This window comes from Babylonia areolata, chromosome 25, assembly GCF_041734735.1.
Source record: "Babylonia areolata isolate BAREFJ2019XMU chromosome 25, ASM4173473v1, whole genome shotgun sequence".
Lineage (NCBI taxonomy): Eukaryota > Metazoa > Mollusca > Gastropoda > Neogastropoda > Buccinidae > Babylonia > Babylonia areolata.
The window spans coordinates 10,496,217-10,508,470 of NC_134900.1; the positions used below are offsets into that span (position 1 = coordinate 10,496,217).

Consider the following 12,254-nt stretch of genomic DNA (forward strand, 5'->3'; position numbering starts at 1 on the left):
CACACACACACACACACACACACACACACACACACACACATGCACGCACGCACGCACACACACATTTTCTGTTAAAAAAAAAAACAACAACATAGGAGCGATGAAAAGACTGTGTGTTGCAGAAAAAAGCTTTCTTTCACATGCACGAATCTGCTTTTTGAGTTGGTAGACGCTGTAACGTAGACCATGCTTTTCCCGTGGTTCATGAAGCGAGTGAGTGAGTGATTGTCGAAATCCTCGTCTCGTCTTCTCCAACACTTGTGTCATCGCCATGCCAGTCAATGTTTTTTTTTTTTGGAAAGAGAACTTTCGTGATTTTGGAAAATACCGTGTCCATTTTCCGACTCGACACATCTAATAAAGGTGCTGGTATATTTATTCCTTTTTTTTTTCTCTCTCTCTCTCGATGACTGTTTGCGATTTGGGGGAACTTTCAGGGTGTTTTTTGTTTTGTTTTGTTTTTTACGTGTTGAGAATATTCGAACAGATTCGAGAAGAAAAAAGAAATGCTGTTGGCGTTAGATGAATAGAATAGAATAGAATATGTCTTTATTTCCAAGTGTACCGGGGTCACAAGGAATATTGGAGGGGATAGTACATAGCAAGGTACGAACAAAAATCGAAAATCATATACAAAATCATATATATTCACACATGCATGCACTGCACACATACACACTCTCTCTCTCTCTCTCTCTCTCTGTGTCTGTCTGTCTCTTTCCATCTTGCAATGTAACCATCTCCTTTTCTTCTTCTCGTATGTTCGTGATTTTTCTCTTGCTTGTTCACTTTTTTTTTTTCTTTTTCTTTTTTCGTTTTGCTGTTATTTGTTTGTTTTCGAGGGCTGGACGACAAAAAAAAACAAACAAAAAAAAAAAAAAAAAAAAACAACATGTATGCTTAATCTGTCGCCCTCGGAAAATTAAAAAAAATATTCATTCATTCATTCATTCTCTCCCACACACACACACACACACGTTTGAACAGAAGCCGCATATTACATGTGGATGGGGCTGATGACTAGATCTTCAGGTAGATGGTTGAACTAAATGAAGAAATATTGTTGATGAGAAAGGGTTTCGTTGGTTTTGATTCCTTCTCTTGTTCTCTCCCTTTCTCTGTGTCGTAGTTTACCCCCTCCCCCCCCACCCCCTCTCTGGCTCTCGCTCTCCCCTTCCATATATATATTGTGTGTGTGTGTGTGTGTGTCTGTGTGCGTGTGTGTGTGTGTGTGTGTGTGTGTGTGCGTGTGTGTGTGTGTGTGTGTGTGTGTGTGTGTGTGTGTGTAAATTCTGTGGGGGGGGGGGGAGGAGAGGGGATAGAGAAAAAAAAACACCTTTTGTTCAGTGCCACCTGAAAAACAGAACAAACAATACAGATCAACGAGCTAAAACGCAAAGGAATTGTTGAATATATATATATATATATATATATATATATATATATATAACAAACTATTCAAAAATAACTAAAACAGAATACCGAGCTTGCAACGCGGCGCACACGAGCCAGCCAACCAGCCAGACAAGAAACACCACCACTTTTTGTTTGTTTTGTTTTGTTTTGTTTTGTTTTGTTTGTTTCTGGTCTTTTAACCAATGGTATCTGCAGAGCGATACAGCAGTCAGACATGCAGACAGACAGACAGACAGACAGACAGACAGACAGAAGGTTATACTGCGTACAAAAAAGGGATCGGAAGACACGCACGCGCAGCAAGCAAGCAAGCAAGCAGGCAAGCAAGCAGTGACAAACAGCAGCAACACTTCCACGACGCGACCGACGCGACGCACGTGCAATTGACCGCAAGCTGTGATTGGCGCTATCTTTCCCCTCTGCCCCCCACCCCACCCCCACCCCCACTCCTCCCTCCTCTCCTCTCCTCTCCTCCGTCCTGCTCCCTCTTCCTCCAGCCCTCCACCCACACACACCCTCTCTCGCCCTCCGTACCAGGCGCGCGCCACTTGGCTGCTTCAGTCTTACTAGGGACCCTCCCCACTTCATCCCTCCTTGGTCACACAGACAGCAGTGAGCAGTAGTGGACAGTGCAAGTAAGGCGTGCAGGTCCCGAAACAGAAAACAGGGGGAGAAGAAGAAGAAGAAGAAGGAGGAGGACGAGGAGGAGAAAAGAGAAGAAACAAAAGTTTATTTTTGAATTTAAAAAAAAAAGGAGAAAAAAAAACACCGTGGGAAGAGGACATTGCAGACAAGTTGTTGTGGGCGGACAGAAACGGTCTTCATAAAGCTTCCCGCCCTCCTCTCTCTCTCTCGCTCTCTCGCTCTCCACGTCTACAAGAAAGAACTCTTTGAGAAGACGGCCCAGAGACACAGCTTCAGACCCTAGAGAGAGAGTAGTCTGGTCACAAGAGAGAGAGAGAGACTAGCTTGAGAGACACACGAGTTTGTTGGACCCCACAGAGGAGAGACAACTTGTGAGAGACAGGAGAAGAGAAGAGAAGAGAGAGAGAGAGAATTTCATTCTCTGTTCTTCAGACTGACTCTACTACTACCATTACTGCATTTTATTTGCCAGAAGGACAGTGACTTCACCAGGTGGCTGGATCGCTGTGCCGTTGTCTTGTTGAGAAAACACTGGGGGAGAAGAATGCGTGGTGAGTTTTTTTTGCGTGAGTTTTTGGTGTTACTTGTCGCCACGTTTTAAAGAGTTCCATTTTGGGGGATTTTTTGCTTGTTTGTTTGTTTGTTTTGTTGTTGTTGTTTTTTTGTTGTTGTTGTTGTTTGGTTGTTGTTTTTGTTGTTGTTGTTGTTTTTGGTTTTTGGTTGTTGTTTTTTTGCTTTTAGTATGTCTGCAGGGAATCGTTCGTTCGCTCATTTGGACAATAATTATTAGGCTCTGATAACGAAAAAAATTATTAAAAAAAAAATAACGAGTTTTTTCGTTTAGTCCGTCATATTTATTTGTTGAAAACGTCTTTTGTCAAGATTTGTTTCCCCATATCTAAAAAGGATAAATATATATATATATATATATATATATATTATGATTTAAACATACATACATACAAAGTATTTTTGGGTGGGCTTGTCTAGGAACAACGAGACCTAAGACTGAAGCAGGATTAAAGATACGTATTGGTGGGGTTTTTTTTACAGATTGATATGAAATGTCAAGTTTGGTTAATGTTACTTAATGACTGGTTTGTAGAACTGACAGGGGGTATTCAGACCTAACATGGCCCTCTGTTTGCTGGTGTGTTTGGACATGCTGGTCGGGTTTGGACCATGTGTAACATCAATCTGATTCAGTTTTTTACTGTTTGTTGGTCGGGTTGGGTGATGTGTAACATCAATCTGATTCAGTTCTTTACTGTTTGTTGGTCGGGTTTGGGCCATGTGTAACATCAATCTGATTCAGTTCTTTACTGTTTGTTGGTCGGGTTTGGGTCATGTGTAACATCAATCTGATTCAGTTCTTTACTGTTTGTTGGTCGGGTTTGGGCCATGTGTAACCTAAATCTGATTCAGTTCTTTACTGTTTGCTGGCCGGGTTTGGGCCATGTGTAGCATCAATCTGATTCAGTTCTTTACTGCTTGTTGGTCGGGTTTTGGTGATGTGTAACATCAATCTGATTCAGTTCTTTACTGTTTGTTGGTCGGGTTTGGGTGATGTGTAACATCAATCTGATTCAGTTCTTTACTGCTTGTTGGTCGGGTTTGGTGATGTGTAACATCAATCTGATTCAGTTCTTTACTGTTTGTTGGTCGGGTTTGGGTGATGTGTAACATCAATCTGATTCAGTTCTTTACTGCTTGTTGGTCGGGTTTGGTGATGTGTAACATCAATCTGATTCAGTTCTTTACTGTTTGTTGGTCGGGTTTGGGTGATGTGTAACATCAATCTGATTCAGTTCTTTACTGCTTGTTGGTCGGGTTTGGTGATGTGTAACATCAATCTGATTCAGTTCTTTACTGCTTGTTGGCCGGGTTTGGGCCATGTGTAACATCAATCTGATTCAGTTCTTTACTGTTTGTTGGCCGGGTTTGGGCCATGTGTAACATCAATCTGATTCAGTTCTTTACTGCTTGCTGGTCGGGTTTGGGCCATGTGTAACCTAAATCTGATTCAGTTCTTTACTGTTTGCTGGCCGGGTTTGGGCCATGTGTAGCATCAATCTGATTCAGTTCTTTACTGCTTGCTGGTCGGTTGGGTCGTGTGTTACATCAATCTAATTCAGTTCTTTACTGTTTGCAAACAAAAAACAAACAGTAAACACGAAAAGTTGTCAAATCCGTTGTATTCTGGCGTCATATTTCAACAGGTGCAAACTTCCATTTATTATATATTTTTGTTTACAAATTGCTTGCCCGTGATATTCAACGACACGCAAAATAAGACCGGAGACAGACAGACAGACAGACAGAGAGACAGAGAGGGGGGAGGGGAACGCATACGGAAGTTTCACTGGTCAATTTTCGGAGAGAGAGAGAGAGAGAGAGAGAGAGAGAGAGAGAGAGATTCGTTAGACAAAAAAAACACGCATGTAAGTTTCATAAGACGATTATTTTCGCATTCGAAAGAGATGAAGCTAAAAAAAAACAACAACATATTATCCAGTCGATTTTGTCACTGATATTCAGTATGTCATGACAGAAGCCCCCTCCCCCCCCTCCACCCCCCCCCCCCTCATTCCCCCCCCCCCCCTCCCCCAAAGAAAAAAACCCTGCAGTTATTTACCATGGACAAAAAAAGAAAGAAAAAAAGCAGAGAAACTCGTGTTTTTTGGAAAGTCGTTGGGGATCGATTTTTCTCAAGGCGCGCTTTTTTTTTTTTGGTTTTAACTGTAACACGATTTAGCCCAAATGACAGTGTTTCATTGAATATACTATTGAAGGAAAAAAAATCTTTGATTAAAATAATGCCTGGAAAGAGCGTTAGAAAGACCAAACCAAAAAAACAAAAAAAAAAACAGTGACAGACGCAAAACCACGACAACGACAGACAAACATATAAGTTACAAACACGGAAAGAAAGTTATAACTGAAGATAGGGAGACGCACAGAGCATCAGGATATCAGTCACCTTCCTCACAGAGAGAGAGGGGGAGAGAGAGAGAGAGAGAGAGAGAGAGAGAGAATAATGATCTGATCTCTCCGTGTGAATGTTTCTTTGCTGGTTTTTTTTTTGGGGGGGGGGGTTGGGGGTTTTTTGGTCTTTTTTTTGGTGGGGGGGGGGGGGGGGGGAGAGGGGGATGTTGTTGTTGTTGTTGTTGGTTCTTTTCTCTTATTTTAAATCAACTAAATATCTTCACGGAAAAGACGTCAAACGAAATACGACTCGGTATGAGAGCGTAGCAAAGGTGTATTGGCTAAAATGTTGAGCCCGTAAATACCTAAGGTTGTCGAGTTCATTGCGTTCTGGCATCATATTTCAACAGGTGCAAACTTCTAATTATTTTTTTTTTCTTCTACAGATTACTTGCCCGTGATATTCAGTTACACACACACACAGCAACAACAACAACAACAACAACAACAACAACAACAACAAACATAAAAAAACAGACATACTGTGGCAAATCTTGTTTCAGTCTTCGCGGGTTGTATTTGTGCGAGTGGACCTGTTTGCGTGTTATGGTTACTTTAAAACCTGACGGTGATCCTTTTACAAGGGCTGATGCTTAATTATTAGGTGTGGTCATGATTCTGAAACCCTCTAAACGGTAAATGGGTTACAGGATCTTTAGCGCTAGTTACTCAATATCCATGTGGATTGATTTTTGATTAACAAAATGATTGGATTGATTTGACGTGCGTGTTTCATCTGCGTGTCCATAAGACGGCCTCTTAACGCATCGGCAAGAGATGGGAATAAAAAAAACCATGAAACATATACAGCATTTGTCCTGAATTCATTGTAGACAAAGCCCTTCCGCAACTGCCACTCGCCCCTCTCTGTTCCTCCCCATCAGTCCCCCAAAGAAAAAACCTGATGTATTATGGACAAAACGAAAGGAAGATAGATAACTCGTGGTTTTTTTTCAAGTCTTGGTTGATTTTCTAGGCGGACTTTAAAATAAAACTACTTAACCCTATACCCAAATGACACTTTCATGAATATACATTGAAGGAAAATCTTCCACCACATAGCCCCTGCCCCCAGCTTCAACGCACCACAAAAAACACAACAAAAAATCCAGTAAGACTAAAAACTCGGCATCCACGCCTGCACACATTGTTTCCAAAGGGAAGAAATTATAATGAAGATAGGACGATCGTACGAGCATTCGATATCAGCACTTCTTAAACGAAGGTCGTGAGGCATCAGAAGTTAAGAGACGTGAAAAAGAAGAGAATCATGCTATTCGTGCGGGTTATGCAGTATTCTTAAATGGATTTCATTATTTAGGGGCAGGTTAGGGATTTTTGATACTCTATGTTACTCATTGGGCGTTGGGTTGCTGCTCAGGCATGCAAGGGATGTGTGTTGTTGTATTTGGATGTGTTCTCTATAAGTCAACTAATATCTTCCAGAGAAACGCAAACGAAACGACTCGTATGTAAGTAAAAGGTGTCTGCTATTTGTTACCGGTTACGCTACCTACAGGTTCGTTCCCCACAGTCTGATCATCACAACGGTGCCTTAGTTCTTTTTCCTTCTCGTTACTAGTGTCCTAATGCAGTTACTCTCAACCACGCAGCTAGTACATCTATGGTGACGGGAGGTTATACATTCTGACAACGGATCACATACCAGTCACTAAACCGCATGGCAAGCAGGCAGTGGGGCAGCAAGTAGCAGACAACACACACAAAATAAAAATGTGCAGATTGTGGCCAACTCGTCTAAGTCTTACTTCGTCATTGACGAACGGACGTAGAGGTTATGGTACTACGTCTCTAACAGCGTTAAGAGCACCTTACAGTTTCACCATCATCAATTATTGCATCGAATTACTCTACTTTACTGAAGTGTGAATGTTGACAAAAAACCAAATTCTACGACGGGAAGCTAAAGGTTGGGTCATTCAGACACCCACTGGACATCCGAGGGGTCTGTGTAGAGGAGAAGAGAGGACTGGCCGTACTGAGTGAGTTAAAACCTGACGGTGATCCGTTTACAAGGGCTGATGCATAATTAATAGGTGTGGTCATGATTCTGAAACCCTCTAAACGGTAAATGGGTTACAGGATCTTTAGCGCTAGTTAAATCAATATCCATGTGGATTGATTTTTAATTAACAAAATGATTGGATTGACTTGACGTGCGTGTTTCATCTGCGTGTATGTTGACACTCAACATTCGGCTTACAGCAGACTGACGCTGGCTAAGAGTTGGAATGACCACCACCAGCAGAGTGAGAGCTGAATGATTTATCCGCTGCGTTGGGAATTCATTTACCACTGAGTCTTTCGTAGAAGGACTATGACTCTCTCAAACTAGAAGGCAAAACTGCACCATTTCCTAGCGCTGCAGTCTTGCGGGGGCTACTTGGCCTTTTGTGGACCATCCCAACGCCGACGGCCCTAAAGCCCTCTTGGCCGAGAGAGAGTGGGGATGTAACTTGTTGGGCAAGACACTCTCCACTGTAATCAAATTGTAGCCCAGATGGGTGAGACAGCAGTTGCCTCCTCTGCTGTTCTGATGGTCGAATAGTCTGGCACGACTGACTGTTATAGACACGAAGGAGGTTCCGATACCGGGATGTCTGCAAGTCTGCTGGTCTTGGGAGACTGGGTGAACCTCTTTCCTTATCCCTAACCCAACCAGGCGCTATCGAGATCATCGATCCCCCCCCCCCCCCCACAGAAGTCCAGTACTGTAACTACTCGGCTATCCCGCTCTCGCCCTTTCTCCCAAGTTCGACTGGAAAATCGAACATGAACGTCTCGTCATTCGGGTGGGACGATAAACCGAGGTCCTGTGTGCATCACGCACTTAGCGCACTGAAAAAAAAGAACCCATGGCAACGAGAGGGTTTGGCAGAATTCTTAAAGAAATCCACTCTGATACATACACAAATATATGTGCATACACTCAAGACCTCATTAAGCGCGTTGGGTTATGCTGCTGCTCAGGCATCTGCCTAACAGATGTGGTGTAGCGTATATGGATGTGTCCGAACGCAGTGACGCCTCACTGAGAAACTGACACTGAAAGTGCACGTCAATGCAAGATGGTCTCATGTTCTTCTTCGGGTTCGCTGACACACAGTCTGCCCCACACCTGATTCAGCGACGAACAGAGTTGCCCTTCCCAGGTCCTGCCTGCTGTCGTAGAGTGTGGTCCTCAATGGAGTTGCTTCTGACCACGCTGCGTGTTGATCTTCTGGATGAAGAGGAGGGTATCTCTGAAGGACGTGGTCAGCTGTCCAGTCTTCCTAACCGCATGGGAGGGGGAGGGGTGTGGGGGGGTCAGGTTGGTGAGAGCGCCAGCCTGAAATATCTGTGTCGGTTGTGGCCGGCTCGGTCTAAGTTTAACTCTCTCCATACGAACGGCGAAAGAGACGACGTTAACAGCGTTTCACCCTAATTACCATCATCAAATTATTGCAGTCGGAAGGCTCTTATACTGAAGAGGTGAATGTTGACGAAGAAAACCACAATTCTGACGACGGGAGCTAAAGGTTGGGTCATTCAGACACCCACTGGACATCCGAGGGGTCTGTGTAGAGGAGAAGAGAGGACTGGCCGTACTGAGTGAGTTAATTCTCAGACTGTCGTCTTATTCATTACGGACTAAATATTGCTCTAATGTCAAGTGCATGTGTTTCAGTAATGTGACATTTCAGCATATAATGTTTGACTGCGATTTGATGAAGCCTTACCTGCACAAAAGTGTCGTCAGAAGTGACTGAGAACGTTGATGGTTTTGACTTTTTGCGTTCATTATCAATTGTTTCGCTTATTAGATTAACGACTTCTCTTTTACGAAGCCCATGAGTACTTTTCTGTAATTGTATGTAGATGTTTGTTTCAAAGTTTACCCATCCCCCCTCCCTCATATGCCCGGTTTCCCCCCTAACTCGCCATTCATTTCCATCCCACTCCTCTTCTAAACGATAATACTCAATCAATGTATGTGGAGTGATGGCCTAGAGGTAACGCGTCCGCCTAGGAAGCGAGAGAATCTGAGCTCGCTGGTTCGAATCACGGCTCAGCCGCCGATATTTTCTCCCCCTCCACTAGACCTTGAGTGGTGGTCTGGGCGCTAGTCATTCGGATGAGACGATAAACCGAGGTCCCGTGTGCAGCATACACTTAGCGCACGTAAAAGAACCCACGGCAACAAAAGGGTTGTTCCTGGTAAAATTCTGTAGAAAAATCCACTTCGATAGGAAAAGCAAATAAAACTGCACGCAGGAAAAAATACCAAAAAAATGGGTGGCGCTGTAGTATAGCGACGCGCTCTCCCTGGGGAGAGCAGCCCGAATTTCACACAGAGAAATCTGTTGATAAAAAGAAATAAAAATACAAATACGTTAATACTCTAACAAAATGTCTTCAATCACCGATATGTGTGACGGGACATTGAACAGAATTCCTCCCTGGCCGGTTCGGAGCCTCACCAAGATGACTTGCCGCTCCCTGGACAGATGGTGGTGGTCATCCTTTAGTCTGTGGCTTCAGGAGAGACCACCGTGAACTTGGAAGACCCTGCAAGCGCTTCAAGGACACCCTGAAGACAAACCTCAAAGCTTGTGACATAGACATCGCTTCCTCGGAAACTGATGCCCTTGACCGCTCTCGCTGGAGGATGCTGTGCTATAGTGGCATAAAGACGTTTGAAAACAAGAGAACGCTGGCCATTAAGGAGAAGCGTGAGCGAAAGAAGTAGGGCTCAACTTCTGGAGACATTTTCTCTTGCAACAGTGCTGCGTATCCAGAATCGGCCTCTTTTCCCATACCGACAGATAAGCCTGCCTGCCTGCTCATCCGTCGGACCGACGGGAGACTCCATCAGGAGAGACCTGATGATGCTTCTCTTCTCCACGGTAGCTGACGCGCTGTTGTCTCATTGCTTGGCAGTCGGTCTGATCATGGACGGGCGCAATAGCCGAGTGGTTAAAGCGTTGGACTATCAATCTGAGGGTCCCGGGTTCGAATCACGGTGACGGCGCCTGGTGGGTAAAGGGTGGAGATTTTTACGATCTCCCAGGTCATCATATGTGCAGACCTGCTAGTGCCTGAACCCCCTTCGTGTGTATATGCAAGCAGAAGATCAAATACGCATGTTAAAGATCCTGTAATCCATGTCAGCGTTCGGTGGGTTATGGAAACAAGAACATACCCAGCATGCACGCCCCGAAAACGGAGTGTGGCTGCCTACATGGCGGGGGTAAAAACGGTCATACACGTAAAAGCCCACTCGTGTGCATACGAGTGAACGTGGGAGTTGCAGCCCTCGAACGCAGAAGAAGAAGAAGAAGGTGGTCTGATCATGGCATTGCTTTTGCTTTACCATAATTATCTGAGTTTCTGTCCACGGTGATGGAACCCTCTCCCCTTGGTTCAAGAGACTCTGGGGTCCTGTTCCTGAATGTTGTCAGCATTGGCATGATGTTCGGGCTTCATCACATTGACCACGAGATTCAGTTTACATCATGGTGCTTACACCACGGCTGGACGGACACAGAGGTCTTTTCGGAGATGGGGATAAAACAATATAAAAAAACGTGCAGAAAAATAAACCGCATACTAATAATGCAACCCTCTTTCACCCCAATAGGACGAGATGATACAACTATAATAATAAAAAAAAAAGTCAGATGAGGTATAAAGATGACCCAGTCCAAGTAAAAACCATTAAATGACACACCAGAAGGATGCTCGTCTTCAGTTTCTTTTTCAGGTTTTACAGTTATGCATGCGTGTGAATGACTGGTGCGAAAGCAGCTTTGATTTATCTCTGCACAAGATTCAGCGCTATATAAATATAATAATAATAATGAGTAGTAGTAGTAGTAGTATTAGTATGCTAATTCAGATTTTTCGGTTCAGCAAAACGACCGAGGAACAGGAAATACGTTTCAGGTAGAGTTTACTTCATTCTGTGAAGCATAATTGAAAAAAAAAAAAGATTTCTTTGTTGTTGTTCTTGGGAAAGCCATAAACATATTGACAATAAAAAAAAAAAAAAAAGATAAGTCTTGGGCTCAGTTTTTTTAACTCACTCAGTACGGCCAGTCCTCTCTTCTCCTCTACACAGACCCCTCGGATGTCCAGTGGGTGTCTGAATGACCCAACCTTTAGCTTCCGTCGTCAGAATTGTGGTATTATTTGTCAACATTCACCTCTTCAGTATAAGAGCCTTCCGCTTGCAATATTTTGATGATGGTAATTGGGGTGAAACGCTGTTAACGTCGTCTCTTTCGCCGTTCGTATGGAGAGAGTTAAGCGATATTTTGGAGCGCTATGTTCGGCTTGGCGTTAAGAAATTTTCCCCTAAGTCCACGATCACACACCATGGCAAGCGTATGTTTTGATCGCTTAGTATACAACTTCAAGTCGAGAGGCAGGACTGGAGGTGTGTGCAAAAAGCGTATTCGCTTCTGCGTGGTTGACGGGCGCAATAGCCGAGTGGTTAAAGCGTTGGACTGTCAATCTGAGGGTCCCGGGTTCGAGTCACGGTGACGGCGCCTGGTGGGTAAAGGGTGGAGATTTTTACGACCTCCCAGGTCAACATATGTGCAGACCTGATAGTGCCTGAACCCCCTTCGTGTGTATATGCAAGCAGAAGATCAAATACGCACGTTAAAGATCCTGTAATCCATGTCAGCGTTCGGTGGGTTATGGAAACAAGAACATACCCAGCGTGCACACCCCCGAAAACGGAGTGTGGCTGCCTACATGGCGGGGTAAAAACGGTCATACACGTAAAAGCCCACTCGTGTGCATACGAGTGAACGTGGGAGTTGCAGGCCACGAACGCAGAAGAAGCAGAAGAAGCTTCTGTGTGGTCGATGGCGTGTTAGATACTTGCAATATCTGGAGTTGAGAGTGACAGACATACTGACCGTTGGCCGCTGTTGTCAACGGTCTTCTGCTTCTGTCTCTGTCACTGTGTCAAATCACACACACACACACACACACACACACACACACGCACGCACGCACGCACGCACACACACACACACACACACACGCACGCACACGCACGCACACACGCACACGCGCAAGCGCACAGAGAGAGAGAGAGAGAGAGAGAGAGACACTCGCACACTAATACTCTACACACAGGCAGTCAGGCAGACACACAGACACAGACACACACACACACACACACACACACACAC

The 12,254-nt window shown here is 44.3% G+C and overlaps 1 protein-coding gene across 1 annotated transcript in view; it reads left to right on the forward strand.

Annotated features, from left to right (window-relative positions):
* The first annotated feature begins 1,957 nt into the window (after window positions 1–1,957).
* LOC143299628 (uncharacterized) overlaps window positions 1,958–12,254 on the forward strand; it is a 199,137-nt gene continuing 188,840 nt past the window's right edge. Inside the window, exon 1 of the mRNA XM_076612923.1 lies at window positions 1,958–2,612. The gene's annotated coding sequence lies outside the window, so the exon portion shown is untranslated. The remainder of the gene's footprint in view (window positions 2,613–12,254) is intronic.